Source organism: Pristiophorus japonicus, chromosome 16 (assembly GCF_044704955.1).
Source record: "Pristiophorus japonicus isolate sPriJap1 chromosome 16, sPriJap1.hap1, whole genome shotgun sequence".
Lineage (NCBI taxonomy): Eukaryota > Metazoa > Chordata > Chondrichthyes > Pristiophoridae > Pristiophorus > Pristiophorus japonicus.
This window is the reverse complement of record NC_091992.1, coordinates 30831733-30845922: the sequence shown is the minus strand read 5'-3', so window position 1 is coordinate 30845922 and position 14190 is coordinate 30831733. Positions and strand designations below refer to the sequence as shown.

At 45.4% G+C, this 14190-nt stretch overlaps 1 protein-coding gene across 5 annotated transcripts in view; it reads right to left on the bottom strand.

Annotated features, from left to right (window-relative positions):
• The window catches only part of LOC139226417 (protein-tyrosine sulfotransferase 1-like), an 80163-nt gene that overhangs the window by 47224 nt on the left and 18749 nt on the right, over window positions 1-14190 (bottom strand). Inside the window, exon 2 of one of the 5 annotated variants that reach the window (XM_070857174.1) lies at window positions 5984-6015. The exons of the other annotated variants lie outside the window; for them this stretch is intronic. The gene's annotated coding sequence lies outside the window, so the exon portion shown is untranslated. The remainder of the gene's footprint in view (window positions 1-5983; window positions 6016-14190) is intronic. 5 annotated transcript variants of the gene reach the window in all.

The following is a 14190-nucleotide window of genomic DNA, read 5'->3' as shown; positions in this document are numbered from 1 at the left end:
CAATGAAAATTTTGTACAAGATTACAGATCGAGTACAAAGCGCTGAAGAACTAGTGCTTTCAGTCCTTGCATCACACAACTGAAAACTTTCCACCTCAAGTAGACAAACAAGCTACATAGGTCTTCAAATTACTTTCTACTGCAAACCACAAAATATTGGCCACGAATGAAGCTGAGTGTTTTTAAATCCACTTTAAAAAAAAATGCATTTAGGCATGCTACCAGACAAACATAAATGCAAAAGGATCAAAGATAGGCTGAAGCGAACTTAGCCAGATCAGAAGTACCTGTATATTATAAACTAGTATTTGTAAAGAAGCTTAAGGAAATAACCAAATCCCGAGGTTCAAAATGCTCATCATAATTCACTCAAGTTCTGTTCTTACAGTTTAGGTTATCGTCCAAAAGGTTAACTGCATCTCAGAATTAAATCACATTCTCCCTACATATTGTCGTGCAAGGAGCCTTGCTATGAAACTCAAAGCACTACTATTTTAATATATAGAGAAAAGTTAGATCCATATTATGAACTAAAATAATGTTTTTAATATTTGTTTTACCCTGTTGAGCTGATGTCATTCTTATTGACATGTGCTGCATTAATGCGAGAGCCTCCCAAACAGGACTATGGTCTGTTGTCCCCAGCAAGCTGTTCAAAGCTGTGCAGTATTTGTGCATCATTAGTGGTACAGGTTGAACCTCCCTTATCCGGGACGCCCTTATCCGGCACCACCCCTCGTCCGGCATCATTTCTGGCCGCTCCGACATGAACAAATTGAAGTCCTTCTTCGCTGCCGACTCCCGCAATCGCTGGCCTGACCCGACGATCCGCCACTCCCCATGATCTCTCTGCTGCACTCCCCATGATCTCTCTGCTACACTCCCAGCTCCAAGCCAGCCAGCCCAGATGTCCCCTTGCTCAGTACTTGTACTACCTAATTTAACATGACCTTCCCTCATCTGGCAAAATCCCTTATCCGGCACAGGCCGGGTCCCGAGGGTGCCGGATAAGAGGGGATCAACCTGTATTGTCAAATTTCAATAACCACCACCCAAATTTAGGGTACGTTTATGCTACAAAGTTGTTTCTGCTTTGCACCGATAATGATATTCTAACGTAAACCACGAATGAGGACCTGTTCTGAATCTATAGGGATGTACAGGTTCGTTGGATATATTCAAGAGGGAGTTAGATGTGGCCCCTACGGCTAAGGGGATCAGGGGGTATGGAGAGAAGGCGGGAGTGGGGTACTGAAGTTGCATGATCAGCCACGATCATATTGAATGGCGGTGCAGGCTCAAAGAGCCGAATGGCCTGCTCCTGCACCTATTTTCTATGTTTCCATGTTTCCCCTCCTAAGTATTTAGTGGTGTTTTGAAGCTTGGTTACACGACAGATACTCACTTGTATACAAACCATTCCCGTGAAGTACATCAATTCTTTTTCTCACCCCCAATCAAATTAGTTGTTAAAAATACTCAAGTTACGCAATAAATGTTAACATTCTCCTTCAGATGATTAATCTGCAGAACCTTCTCAGCATTTGTAATAAAAGCTGTTATTTTAAGATTTTATTAAAATGGAAAGTTTTCATGAGTAAGAGAGTACAAAAACAATACAGGTGCAGCGTCGAAAATCTGGAGTTTTGGAAGATCGTGGCAGGGTCGTCCAGAATCCGCAAAATGTTCCGGAATCCGGACACCCTACCACACCATCACCGCCACCAGCCGGGCCCAGAGAAAAGTCAACAAATGAAATCTAACTACTGCACAGTGACAAAAATTGCAAGAATAAAAACACCAATCCTACCTGTTCCAGGCCAGGTCTTCAGTCACCGCACCAGTGCTCCGGGGTCTGCACCAACTCTGCACAGCACACAAGCTCCCAGCCAGAACCAACTCTGCAAAGCACTCAAGTGCCCAGCCAGAACCAACCAAGTTTCCACACAAGTCCCCAACTAGAATAAACCAAGCTCCCGCCCAAGTCCCTTCAGTCAGAACCAACCAAGCTCCCGCGCAAGTCCCCAACCAGAACCAACCAAGCTCCCGCGCAAGTCCCTTCGGTCAGAAACAACCAATCTCCCACGCAAGTCCCTTCTGTCAGAAACAACCAAGCTCCCGCGCAAGTCCCTTCGGTCAGAAACAACCAAGGTCCCGCGCAAGTCCCTTCGGTCAGAACCAACCAAGTTCCCACGCAAGTCCCTTCGGTCAGAAACAACCAAGTTCCCACGCAAGTTCCTTCAGTCAGAAACAACCAAGGTCCCGTGCAAGTCCCTTCGGTCAGAACCAACCAAGTTCCCACGCAAGTCCCTTCAGTCAGAGCCAACCAAGCTCTCGCGCAAGTCCCCAGCCAGAATTGACCAAGCTCCCGCGTAAGTCCCTTCGGTCAGAACCAACCAAGCTCCCGCGTAAGTCCCTTCGGTCAGAAACAACCAAGCTCCCGCGCAAGTCCCCAACCAGAACCAACCAAGCTGCCGCGCAAGTCCCTTCGGTCAGAAACAACCAAACTCCCACGCAAGTCCCTTCGGTCAGAAACAACCAAGCTCCCGCGCAAGTCCCTTCGGTCAGAAACAACCAAGCTCCCGCGCAAGTCCCTTCGGTCAGAATCAAACTCTGCACAGCACATTGCAGATCCCCAAAGCAGCAACTGCGCGATCAGATCACCACGCTCCATGACTCCGAGCGGAGCTGACCCGACCAGATTGCGATTTTAAGTTTGCACACCTGTCCCTGTAATAAAAAATACTACCTATATCTGCACCTGTACTGTACATGCACTTTTAAATGCAGCATTTAAAAAAAAATTAGTGGCATTAAACATTATAGGGCTACCCCACCTGACCCACCTACATCCTATGATCAGACCCCACCCAACCTGACTCCATCGCTGTGGTGTTGTTCCCGATCTAAAGATCTGCACAGGTAAAGATTGTGCATTTGTGTTGTGTCATTGCAAACATGTCAAAAAGGCCAACAGATACCCCAATAGGTTCAGATAAAGGAAAGAAGCATGGTTCACTTTCAATTGCCAAGAAAGTGGAGTTACTCCAGAGATTAGATAGAAGTGCTTCTGTAAGAAGACTGAGTGAGGAGTATGGTGTTTGACTCTCCACCATCTAAGATATCAGAAAACAGAAAGAACAGCTCATGAAGTTTTATGCGGAAAGTGATGTTCATAAGGAAATGAGTAAGGGAAAAAGTATGCATAAGCCGAGATGTGATGATGTGGATTGAGCAGTGATGGAATGGTGACGACCGCGGCAAAATGGAAAGGTTCCTTTGTCTGGCCCAATGGTGGTGCAACAAGCTAAAATATTCCATGCACAACTGGGGATTGAAACTCCATGCGAGTACTCTTCTGGTTGGCTAGCCAAATTGAAAAGGCGTCGTGGAATCAGGCAACTGAAAATATGTGGAGAGAAAGCCTCAGCACATCATGAGGCCGCTGAAAATTATATTGATGAGTTCATCAAACTAACTGCTGATGAAAACCTTTCACCTGAGCAAATGTACAATGCTGATGAGACAACACTGTTTTGGTGCTACGTAATGCAAAAGACATTAGAAGAAACGCAGCCAGCAGGTGTAAAAGATGCCAAAGACAGGTTGACTATGCTTGCTGCTGCAAATGTGGCTGGGACACATAAGTGTAAGCTGGTCATTGGGAGAAGCCAGCATCCAAGATATTTCAAGAGTTTGAGTATTGCCAGTGCATTATTATGCCAATAAGAAAGCATGGGTAACCAGGGTAATCTTTCTGAACTGGTTTGAGAAGCATTTTGTCCCTCAGACATATGCTCATTGCACAGAAGCTGGCCTTGAGGAAAACTGCAAAATATACTTGCTGCTAGACAATTGCTTAGCACATCCCGATGATGACCATATGGAGTCCTCGATAGAGAAAGCTTTTGAGAATGTTTTTATTCCCCTGCCTGTGTTCACAGCATTAAGCAATCACCTCAAACTTGTTTTTGTAGACACTTCAGCGATCTCAAAAGTTCTTGGTCCATTGGCTGTATCAGTGATGTAACATTTGGAGGTAAATAGATTCCATGGACATTATCGTTTACCAAAAGCTCATAAGAACATAATAGGAAGAGTAGGCCATACGGCCCCTCGAGCCTGCGCCGCCATATTTACTTGCTTTGGAGGCAGTTCAGAGAAGGTTCACTAGGTTGATTCAGAGGATGAGGGGGTTGACTTATGAGGAAAGATTGAGTAGATTGGGCCTCTGCTCACTGGAATTCAGAAGAATGAGAGGTGATCTTATCAAAACGTATAAGATTATGAGGGGGCTTGACAAGGTGGATGCAGAGGGGAAATTTCCACTGATGGGGGAAAGACGAGAACTAGAGGGCATGATCTTAGAAGAAGGGACCGCCCATTTAAAGCAGATGAGGAGAAATTTATTTTCTCAGAGTTGTAAATTTGTGAAATTCTCTGCCTCAGAGAGTTGTGGAAGCTGGGACATTGAATAAATTTAAGACAGAAATAGACAGTTTCTTAAACGATAAGGGGTTAATGGGGAGCGGGCGAGGAAGTGGAGCAGAGTCCATGATCAGATCAGCCATGATCTTATTGAATGGCGGAGCAGGCTCGAGGGGCCGTATGGCCTACTCCTGTTCCTATTTTTTATGTTCTTATGGTAAAGGATAATGTCCATAGAATCTACTTACCTCCAAATGTTACAGCCAATGGACCAAGAAATTTTGAGATCACTGGTGTCTCTACAAAAACAAGTTATGAGGTGATTACTTAATGCTGTGAACACAGGCATGGGAATAAAAGCATTCTCAAAAGCTTTCTCCATCAAGGACACCATATGGGCAGCTGCGGATGCATGGAACTTAGTAACTGCAGACACCTTGGTCAATGCTTGGCATAACATCTGACCATCAACTGTGTTTGCTGACGATGATGCTCCTCAGGACTTTCAAGGCTTTCGTGTGTCCACGGAGAAAGCAATGATTGCTCAACTTTTAGATTATGCTAGAGGGCTGACTTGCGAAGCTGCGCAGGAATTGAATGAGGACGATGTCGCAGAAGTCATGGACATAGACAACGATGCTCCCATTGTGCATGCAGTGACTGGTGAAGAAATCATGGAGGGTTTTGCATCCAGAAGAAAAGGATGAAAGCAGTGAGGATGATGTTGATGCCTGTGATCATGTCGAAAAGTGCCGATTGGCAGAGCAATCAATCTTTGTCAAGAATTAATTAACACCTTAGAGCAACGAAGCTTCATAAGTGAAGAAGAAATGCTGCAGGTCTACAGAATTCGGGAAAAATTAGTGAAAGAAAAGCCCAAATTATTTAAACAAACATTATTAAATATCTTTCAAAATATGTCACATCAGAAGGCCCAGACCTACAGCGTGCAACTACACCAGCAATTCCAATATTTGATAATCCTATTGCTGGCCCATCAACAGTCCCAGACATCATAGCTGAGCCCTCTACCTCAAGCACAACCTCCAGCCAATTGTAACTGTACCTGTTTACCAAATAAAAGCCTTCATTTTATATTTCATAACTTTACTGTTTTACAAATAAAAAAACATTATATGTCATTCTTTGAGTACTGTACATTCCTTTTCAAATTTGAAGATGGTAGCAAAAGACACAGGTTGGGAAGCTCACATTAAGTATGGTGAAAATAGAAGCCTCTTTTAACCCAGGGGATGTTCCTACGAACTTTGCATTCAAGTACTGTACTGTACAGTCCACAGGTATAGGGCATCAGACTACCTTCCAAAACATACAGGTACAAAAGCGAGAGAGGGACACTTACCATGCGTTGCGAAGCGAGGACTATAAGGCTGTGCTGCGCCAGGAAGCTCACATTGGGAAAATACACTACAGGGTAGAAGCCTCTTAACACAGGGAATGTTCCAAAGAACTTTTCAAGTACAGATATAGGTATATAGGGCATCAGACTACCTTCCAAAACACACAGGTACAAAAACAAGAGAGGGAGACTTACCATGCGTATCGAAGAAGCGAGGACTACAAGGCCTGTGAAGAGAAGAACTACAAAATGATGTTGAAAAACCGGAAATATTGGAACCTGGACTCGGACGTTTCCGGACTTCGGACATCAGAAACACGTTTGAAAGTCGGGAAAAACACGAAGTCCGGAATGGCCTCGGTCCCGAGGGTTCCTGATTTTAAGTGCTGCACCTGTATCTCCCAATACACAAGTCATATAATCAAAAAGAAGGAATGGGGAGAAATGAAGGCTACTCCCAAGAACGAACATTCAAGCATTGTGGGTATGAACCAGTACCTGCATATAATCTGAGGAAGGACTTTCTTGCTAGTGAGAGTGCAGCGAAGGTTCACCAGACTGATTCCAGGGATGGCTGGACTGTCATGAGGAGAGACTGGATCAACTGGGCCTTTATACACTGGAGTTTAGAAGGATGAGGGGATCTCATAGAAACGTATAAGATTCTGACGGGACTGGACAGGTTAGATGCGGGAAGAATGTTCCCGATGATGGGGAAGTCCAGAACCAGGGGACACAGTCTTAGGATAAGGGGTAGGCCATTTAGGACTAAGATGAGGAGAAACTTCTTCACTCAGTGTTTTTAACCTGTGGAATTCCCTGCCGCAGAGAGTTGTTGATGCCAGTTCATTGGATATATTCAAGAGGGAGTTAGATATGGCCCTTACGGCTCAGGGGATCAAGGGGTATGGAGAGAAAGCAGGAAAGGGGTACTGAGGGAATGATCAGCCATGATCTTATTGAATGGCGGTGTAGGCTCGAAGGGCCGAATGGCCTACTCCTGCACCTATTTTCTATATTTCTATGTTTCTAGGCCACAAAATGGTAGAATCCTTTATGTATTGGGTTGCCAGTCTCCATTGTGCAATTGCAGGGAGATATTGAATGGTAATTACATGCTTCCTCACTCAGGGCGGGAGGGGAACCCCAGAGAGAAAAAAGTTAGCCATTCAGTTCTTGCAAAGCATCGAGTAGCCAACCTGGCAAAAGTGTGCACTCTTGAGAACACGCATTGACATCACGCAAGTGCACAGCATCCCAAGTTTAAAATATAATGTTTCCAAATTATAATCAGGCTTTTCCTGGAAACTAATCATTTTGCTTGTTTTGCCTTCAAGTCTGTGGATCTGAGCCGTACAAGTCAGGAAGGTTCTAGTTCAATGGGCTAAGAACATAAGAAATAGCAGCAGGAGTAGGCCATACGGCCCCTCGAGCCTACTCCGCCACTCAATACGAGCACTTGAGAACACGCATTGGTATCATAAGGTAGTGGCCATCAGCAGTAGGGATATTACATTTGTTCTCTGCACCGAACTCGGAGGCGGGAAAGGGCGGGGGGGTGGGGGGGGGAAGAGAAGCTGAGAAGTATTCCACTTCTAACCACTATGCAGTGAATCAGTGATTTAAAAAAATATATAAAGTTCACATCTGGTTATTGATCAAGGGCAGATTTGGCTTTGGCTGCGAGCCTTCTCTTTCTTCATCAAAACAATCAGCTTGCACTCATGTTTGAGCCCACACAGAAAGATTGGCCAATAGAGTAAGGTACCAAAGGGTACTGCAAGCAGTCAGGAAACCTGGGCAAAAAACTTGGGGAAAGAAATAAACCCACCAGCTTTAGGTTGGGGCACATTAAGTCACAAGTGTCACTCCTGTAATGGGTTTCATGCAGATCACGGAATTGGCAATGCTTGATTAACACCTATTGAAGGATGCATACATTGGCCCAGAAATTGCAGTTGGCAGCACAGCTAAGTTGTGTGCCGCTGACCTCCAAAAGAAATCCACATTTACCCGTTGTGAGGCCCCCTTCGAAAACTTGTGCTGTTTTGCTGCGGAGTTGTGTGCATTGTAATGGCCCACGGATCCCAGGGGTGCACAGTGTGCGCAAGCGTACCTGGGATCACGTGGGGCGGTGCACCAGTCAGGAAACAGAAATCGCCGTTGCCCATCCATGATGTTTTTAATGCTTCATAGAAAACAGAGAATAGGTGCAGGAGAAAGCCATTCAGCCCTTTGAGCCTGCAACACCATTCAGTATGATCATGGCTGATCATGCAACTTCAGTACCCACTCCTGCCTTCTCTCCATACCCCCCGATCCCTTTAGCCGTAAGGACCACATCTAACTCCCTTTTGAATATATCCAACGAACTGGACTCAACAACTTTCTGTGGTAGAGAATTCCATAGGTTCCGTTCACAATTCTCTGGGTGAAAAAGTTTCTCCTCATCTCGGTCCTCGATGACTTGCCTCTTATTCTTAGCCTGTGACCCCTGGTTCTGGACTTCCCCCAACATTACGAACATTCTTCCTGCATCTAACCTGTCCAATCCCGTTAGAATTTTATATGCTTCTATGAGATCCCCTCTAAATTCCAGTGAATATAAGCCTAGTCGATCCAATCTTTCTTCATATGTCAGTCCTGCCATCCCAGGAATCAGTCTGGTTAATCTTTACTGCACTCCCTCAATAGCAAGAATGTCCTTCCTCAGAATAAGAGACCAAAACTGCACACAATACTCAAGGTGTAGTCTCAGCAAGGCCCTATACAACTGCAGCAAGATCTCCCTGCTCCTATACTCAAATCCACTCGCTTTAAAGGCCAACATGCCATTGCTTTCTTAGCTGCCTGCTGTACCTGCATGCCTACTTTCGATGACTGATGTACCATGACACCAGGTCGCGCTGCTCCTCCCCTTTTACTAACCTGTCACCATTCAGATAATAATCTGCCTTCCCCTCTTTTTGCTACCAAAGTGGATAACCTCACACTTATCCACATTATACTGCATCTGCCATGCATTTGCCCACTCACCTAACCTGTCCAAGTCACCCTGCAGCCTCTTAGCATCCTCCTAACAACTCACACTGCCACGCAGCTTAGTGTAATCTGCAAACTTGGAGATATTACATTCAATTCCTTTGTCTAAATCATTAATATATATTGTAAATAGCTGGGGTCCCAACACTGAACCTTGCAGTATCCCACTAGTCACTGCCTGCCATTCTGAAAAGGACCAGTTTATTCCCACTCTGCTTCCTGTCTGCCAACCAATTCTCTATCCACGTCAATACATTACCCCCAATCCCATGTGCTTTAATTTTGCACACTAATCTCTTGCGTCATCATCATAGGCAGTCCCTCGAAGCGAGGATGACTTGTTTCCACGCCAAAAAAGGGATGAGTTCACAGGTGTATCAAAGAAGGACCTAATATTCCAGATCCTGAACTACATCGTGAAGGATGGAAGATGCCTATGTGTGGATTTTTTTTAACGCATGGTGGCCGTTGCACACCAGCCACCACACGGGCTTGACAGAGCTAGGTCTTGGTCCAGTGGCAAGGGTTACCCAAGACTAACTGGAGACCAGCTCTGCTGCACAGACCGAGCACGCACACATATCGCAGTGTGGGCTGGCCCATGCTGCCCCTCTTCTGGGCCCCAGATTCATGCCTCTCCTGCGCCCTGGCCACTTCCCTGGGTATAAAAGGGTGGGGGGATCCCTATGCTCCAAAACCCTGACATGAGATATTAAAAGTAGCTAACAGGCAACTAAACAGCAACACAAGTGGGTCAAATGAGTTTAGTTGTGCACCTCAGTGGGTAGCACACTCATCAGAGTCAGAGGGTTGTGGATTCAAGTCCTCCTCTGGAGCACATAAATCTAGCCTGACACTCCAGTGACAGAGGCTGACACTCAGTGCAGTGCTGAGGGAGTGCTGCACTGTCGGAGGTGCGTCTTTCGGATGAGACGTTAAACCGAGGCCCCGTCTGCTCTCTCAGGTGGACGTAAAAGATCCCATGGCACTATTTTGAAGAGCAGGGGAGTTATCCCTGATGTCCTGGCCCAATATTTATCCCCCAATCAACAACACTAAAACAGATTATCTAGTCATTATCAGTGGGAGCTTGCTGTGCGCAAGTTGGATGCCACGTTTCCCGCATTACAACAGTGACCACACTCCAAAAGTAAAGCGCTTTGGGACGTCCCGGGATGGCGGCGAGCTGTTGAGGCGGCGCTCGCATTGCCGAATCCGGTAAGGCAATGGTGGGAGTGGGAGTGGGGGCCAGGCCAAGGTCAGGGTCAGTCAGTGAGGAGCACGGCCCGCCTCCCAGGGCCGGGGGCACGGTCAGTCAGTGAGGGGCACGGCCCGCCTCCCGGGGCCGGGAGCACAGTCAGTCAGTGAGGGGCACGGCCCGCCTCCTGGGGCACAGTCAGTGAGGGGCACGGCCCGCCTCCCGGGGCACAGTCAGTGAGGGGCACAGCCTGTGGCCGAGGGGCAGTGGTCAGAGCCTGCACCGGGTGGGTTTGGGAGGCTGCCACCCCAGTCCCAGGGCTCGGTTACCCCGAGCTCAGGGTGCACCCTTATTGGCACCGCCTCCCCCCTGCGCGCTGCTGGCAACATTACTGTTATAAAAGACTCTCTTTTGTAGGACCTTGTCAAAACCTTTTTTTTCATATTAGCAGAGGCAATGTAAATATCATGCTTGCGTGTCTAGGTTTCTTGTGTACAAAAGTTTCACTGCAGGGAAATTGTATTTCATTAATAGTTTGTTAAATTGGTTCAAATTATAAAAGCCTCAGGGAATAGTCATCTATGTCATCGCCATTTTGAGCAGTTAACCAAAAACATCAGACACTTGTTCTTTTCCTTTTGTGAATATATCGCAGCTACTGCACAAGGGCATCTTTTTCTAATAAAAACATCCTTGTAATCTTGCTTTGAAATGAAAAGGATGATGGTGCTTTGGTAGTTTGTTTCCACCCTTTGCCCAAGTGTCTCCGCGAGTTGTGTTGGGATTAATTATAATAATTAGAATGAAGAGATATTAGTTAGGTGGATATAGGTACTTATTTTGAAGATAATGATAAAAATGTAATTAAAAATTATGAAAATTGCTGGTGTATATTTCAAGCCGCTGCATATCTGCATATTCTCTCTCCCCTTCTTCTTTCCCACCACCGCCACTCCCTTATCCTGTGTAAACAGGCTCCTGTGCCTGTTTGCACCAGCCAGAAAATGTTCCTGTGTAATGGCTGGGCAGTTGGTGGCAATTAGCACAACTCTGCTCCAGCAATGGACTTGACAGTCGCAGCGGATGATCTGAAAAGTCGGAACTTGACAGATCGCAAGTTTGGAATTTAGAGCATGCGCAAATCCCAAACTAGCGGTCAATTTCAAAGGTGGTACGATGGCGTCATACTGACCGCAAATTCTGCCCCATTGTGTTCAACAAAACCCAAGTAAACCAATAGACTAATGAACTACTGAATCCGATAACATCGATGTTTTCCTTCTCATTTTCCTTTAAACTACCAGCTGTGCCCATTCTTCCCTTTATCTGTGTAATGTGTCATTTCACTCCTTTAAAAAACAGAATGACCTTTAAGCACAACTCAAAGCCACATTTTCTGAAATCCATAAAATACAGAATTAACTCACATTTTAATAATGACTAATAACTTGGACATCTAGTGTACAACTTTTGTAACAGATTTACTGGGCAACATAAAAACTGTGGGTCTGGTTTTTACATTATTTGATCAGAATTTATAACACAGTAATAACATTTTTGTACATTAAAAAACCTGGCATTGTTATTTTCATTCCAGCACTGCAGCACTGAGCAATTATTTGTATCGTATAATATATTTGCAAATATATATATCTATATTTATCTATATCTATATTTTTTTTAATATAAAGTGCCTCGTCTTGGTAACTACATCAAAACAAGTGCCGAAAAGAACAAAATCCTGCAGAGTGATGGAAATCCTTGGACAAGCTGAACATCAATTGTGATAAACTTCAGATATTCTACAAATAAAGCAAATATTCAGTGATGGGATAGGATAGCCTTGTTTAACAGAATTCAGAAAAAAGTCTCAGTGCTAGCCAAAAGTATGCAGATAAATGAGCTGGATGAACAGCATACTCAGTCAATCTTCTTCAACAGAGATGTAGCCAGTCATATCTGCACAGCACCACAGGAACAATAGAAAGAAAGACTTAGATTTATAAAGCGCCTTGCATGACCACCAGTTGCCTCAAAGCGCTTTACAGCCAATGAAGTACTATATACACAATAGAACTAAACCAGATGCTTGTGCTTAAATCAGATACCCATAGTTGCCCAGCAGCACGCGCTGTTGCCTCAAGATTATTAGTCAGCACAGAAGACAAGTATCTAAGCTTTACTCCTTCTGCTGATGGGACTCTGGAATTAAGCTGTAATCTGGTAGTCTAACCCCTGTATGCAGAAGTTTTAATATAGAATTAGCCATCATTTGTTGAACCCAAGCTCTTAAAGCATGCTTTAAGGACGTTGTTTACTAATTTGCAGAAGGACTGGATTTCTCAAGTTCACAGGCAAGAATTCAATCTTACCACATTTAACAGAACTTTGATCAGTACCTCTGGTTAAAGTGTCACTACGGGAACCCAGAGGTTCAGATATGCCTGATCTTTTACAAAAGCAAAAAACGGCAGATGCTGGAACCAGAAATAAAAACAGAAAATGCTGGAAATCTCAGCAGGGAAAGGGAGCCAAAAATGGGCAGAGGTTATCAGAAATTATTGAACTCGATGTTGAGTCCAGAAGGCTGTAAAGTGCCTAAACAAAAGAGGAGGTGCTGTTCCTCGAGCTTGCGTTGAGCTTCATTGGAAAAGTGTAGGAGGTCAAGGACGGAGATGTTGGAGTGGGAGTGGAGCGGGGAATTAAAGTGACAGGCGACCGGAAGCTCAGGGTCATGCTTACGGACTGAACGGCGGTGCTCCGCAAAGCAGTCATCCAATCTGCGTTTGGTCTCCCCAATGTAGAGGAGACCACATCATGAGCAGTGAATGCAGCATTCTAAATTGAAAGTAGTACAAAGTACATCGCTGTTTCAGCTGGAAGGAGTATTTGGGGTCCTGGTAATAGTGGGAAGGGAGGAGTTAAAGGGCAGCTGTTGCAGCTCCTAAGCCTGCACGGGAAGGTGCCGTGGGGGAAGGGGAGGGGGTGCTGGGGGTGACTGCGTAATGGACCAGGGTGTCACGGAGGGATCCGTTGAACGCGGAGGCTGGTGGCGTGGAAGGTGAGGACAAGGGGAACCCTGTCGTGGTTCTGAAAGGGAGGGGAAGGGGTGGGAGTAGAGGTGCGGGAAATAGAACGGACACGGTCGAGGGCCATGTTAACCACGGCGGAGGGGAGTCCTCGGTTGAGGAAAAGGGAAGACATGTCAGAGGCACTAGTGTGAAAGGTGGTATCATCTGAGCAGATGCAAAGGAAACAGAGAAACTGGGAGAATGGAATGGAGTCCTTACAGGAAGCGGGCTGGGAGGAAGTGCAGTCCAAGTAGCTGTGGGCTTATAATGGATACTGGTCAATAGCCTATCCCCAAAAATGGAGACAGAGAAATCGAGGAAGGGAAGGGACGAGTCGGAGATGGACCATGTGAAGGTGAGGGACGGGTGGAAATTGGATGCAAAGTGAATGAAATTTTCTAGTTCAGGGCGAGAGCAGGAAACGGCACCGATACAGTCATCAATGTACTTGGAAAAAGAGGTGAGGGAGGGGACCAGAGTCGGACTGAGTTGAACAAAGAATGTTCCACATATTCCAGGTTCCACTAGTGCCACTGACATGTCTTCCTTTTTCCTCAACCACACCTCATCTTTCGTTTAGGCACTTTACAGTCTTCTGGACTCAACATAGAGTTCAACAATTTCAGATAACCTCTGCCCATTTTTGGCTCCCTTTCTCTCACCACAGATGCAGCCTGACCCGCTGAGATTGCCAGCATTTTCTGTTTTTATGCCTGTTCTTTTGTAGGGCATCACTTCCATTACGATAACTGTGTTGGTACCCTGACGGAGAATTTAATCACCTACATGCTTCCAATTTCCACTCATCCCTCACCTTTACATGATCCATCTGACTCTTCCTTCCTGGACTTCTCTATATTTGATGATGATAGGCTGGTCACATACATTGATTATAACCAGATGACTTGCACAACGACCTCAAAATATGCTTCTATGCTTCCTGGGAGATGCTAGCAATTGGAAAAATTCAAACAGTCAACACACTGGCATTCAGCAGTATCAAACACCAGCTGCAATTACAACAATGCCTTGGAGCTTTACGTGTCATCATGACCACACAAAGCATACTCATTGCTGCATAATAGACAATG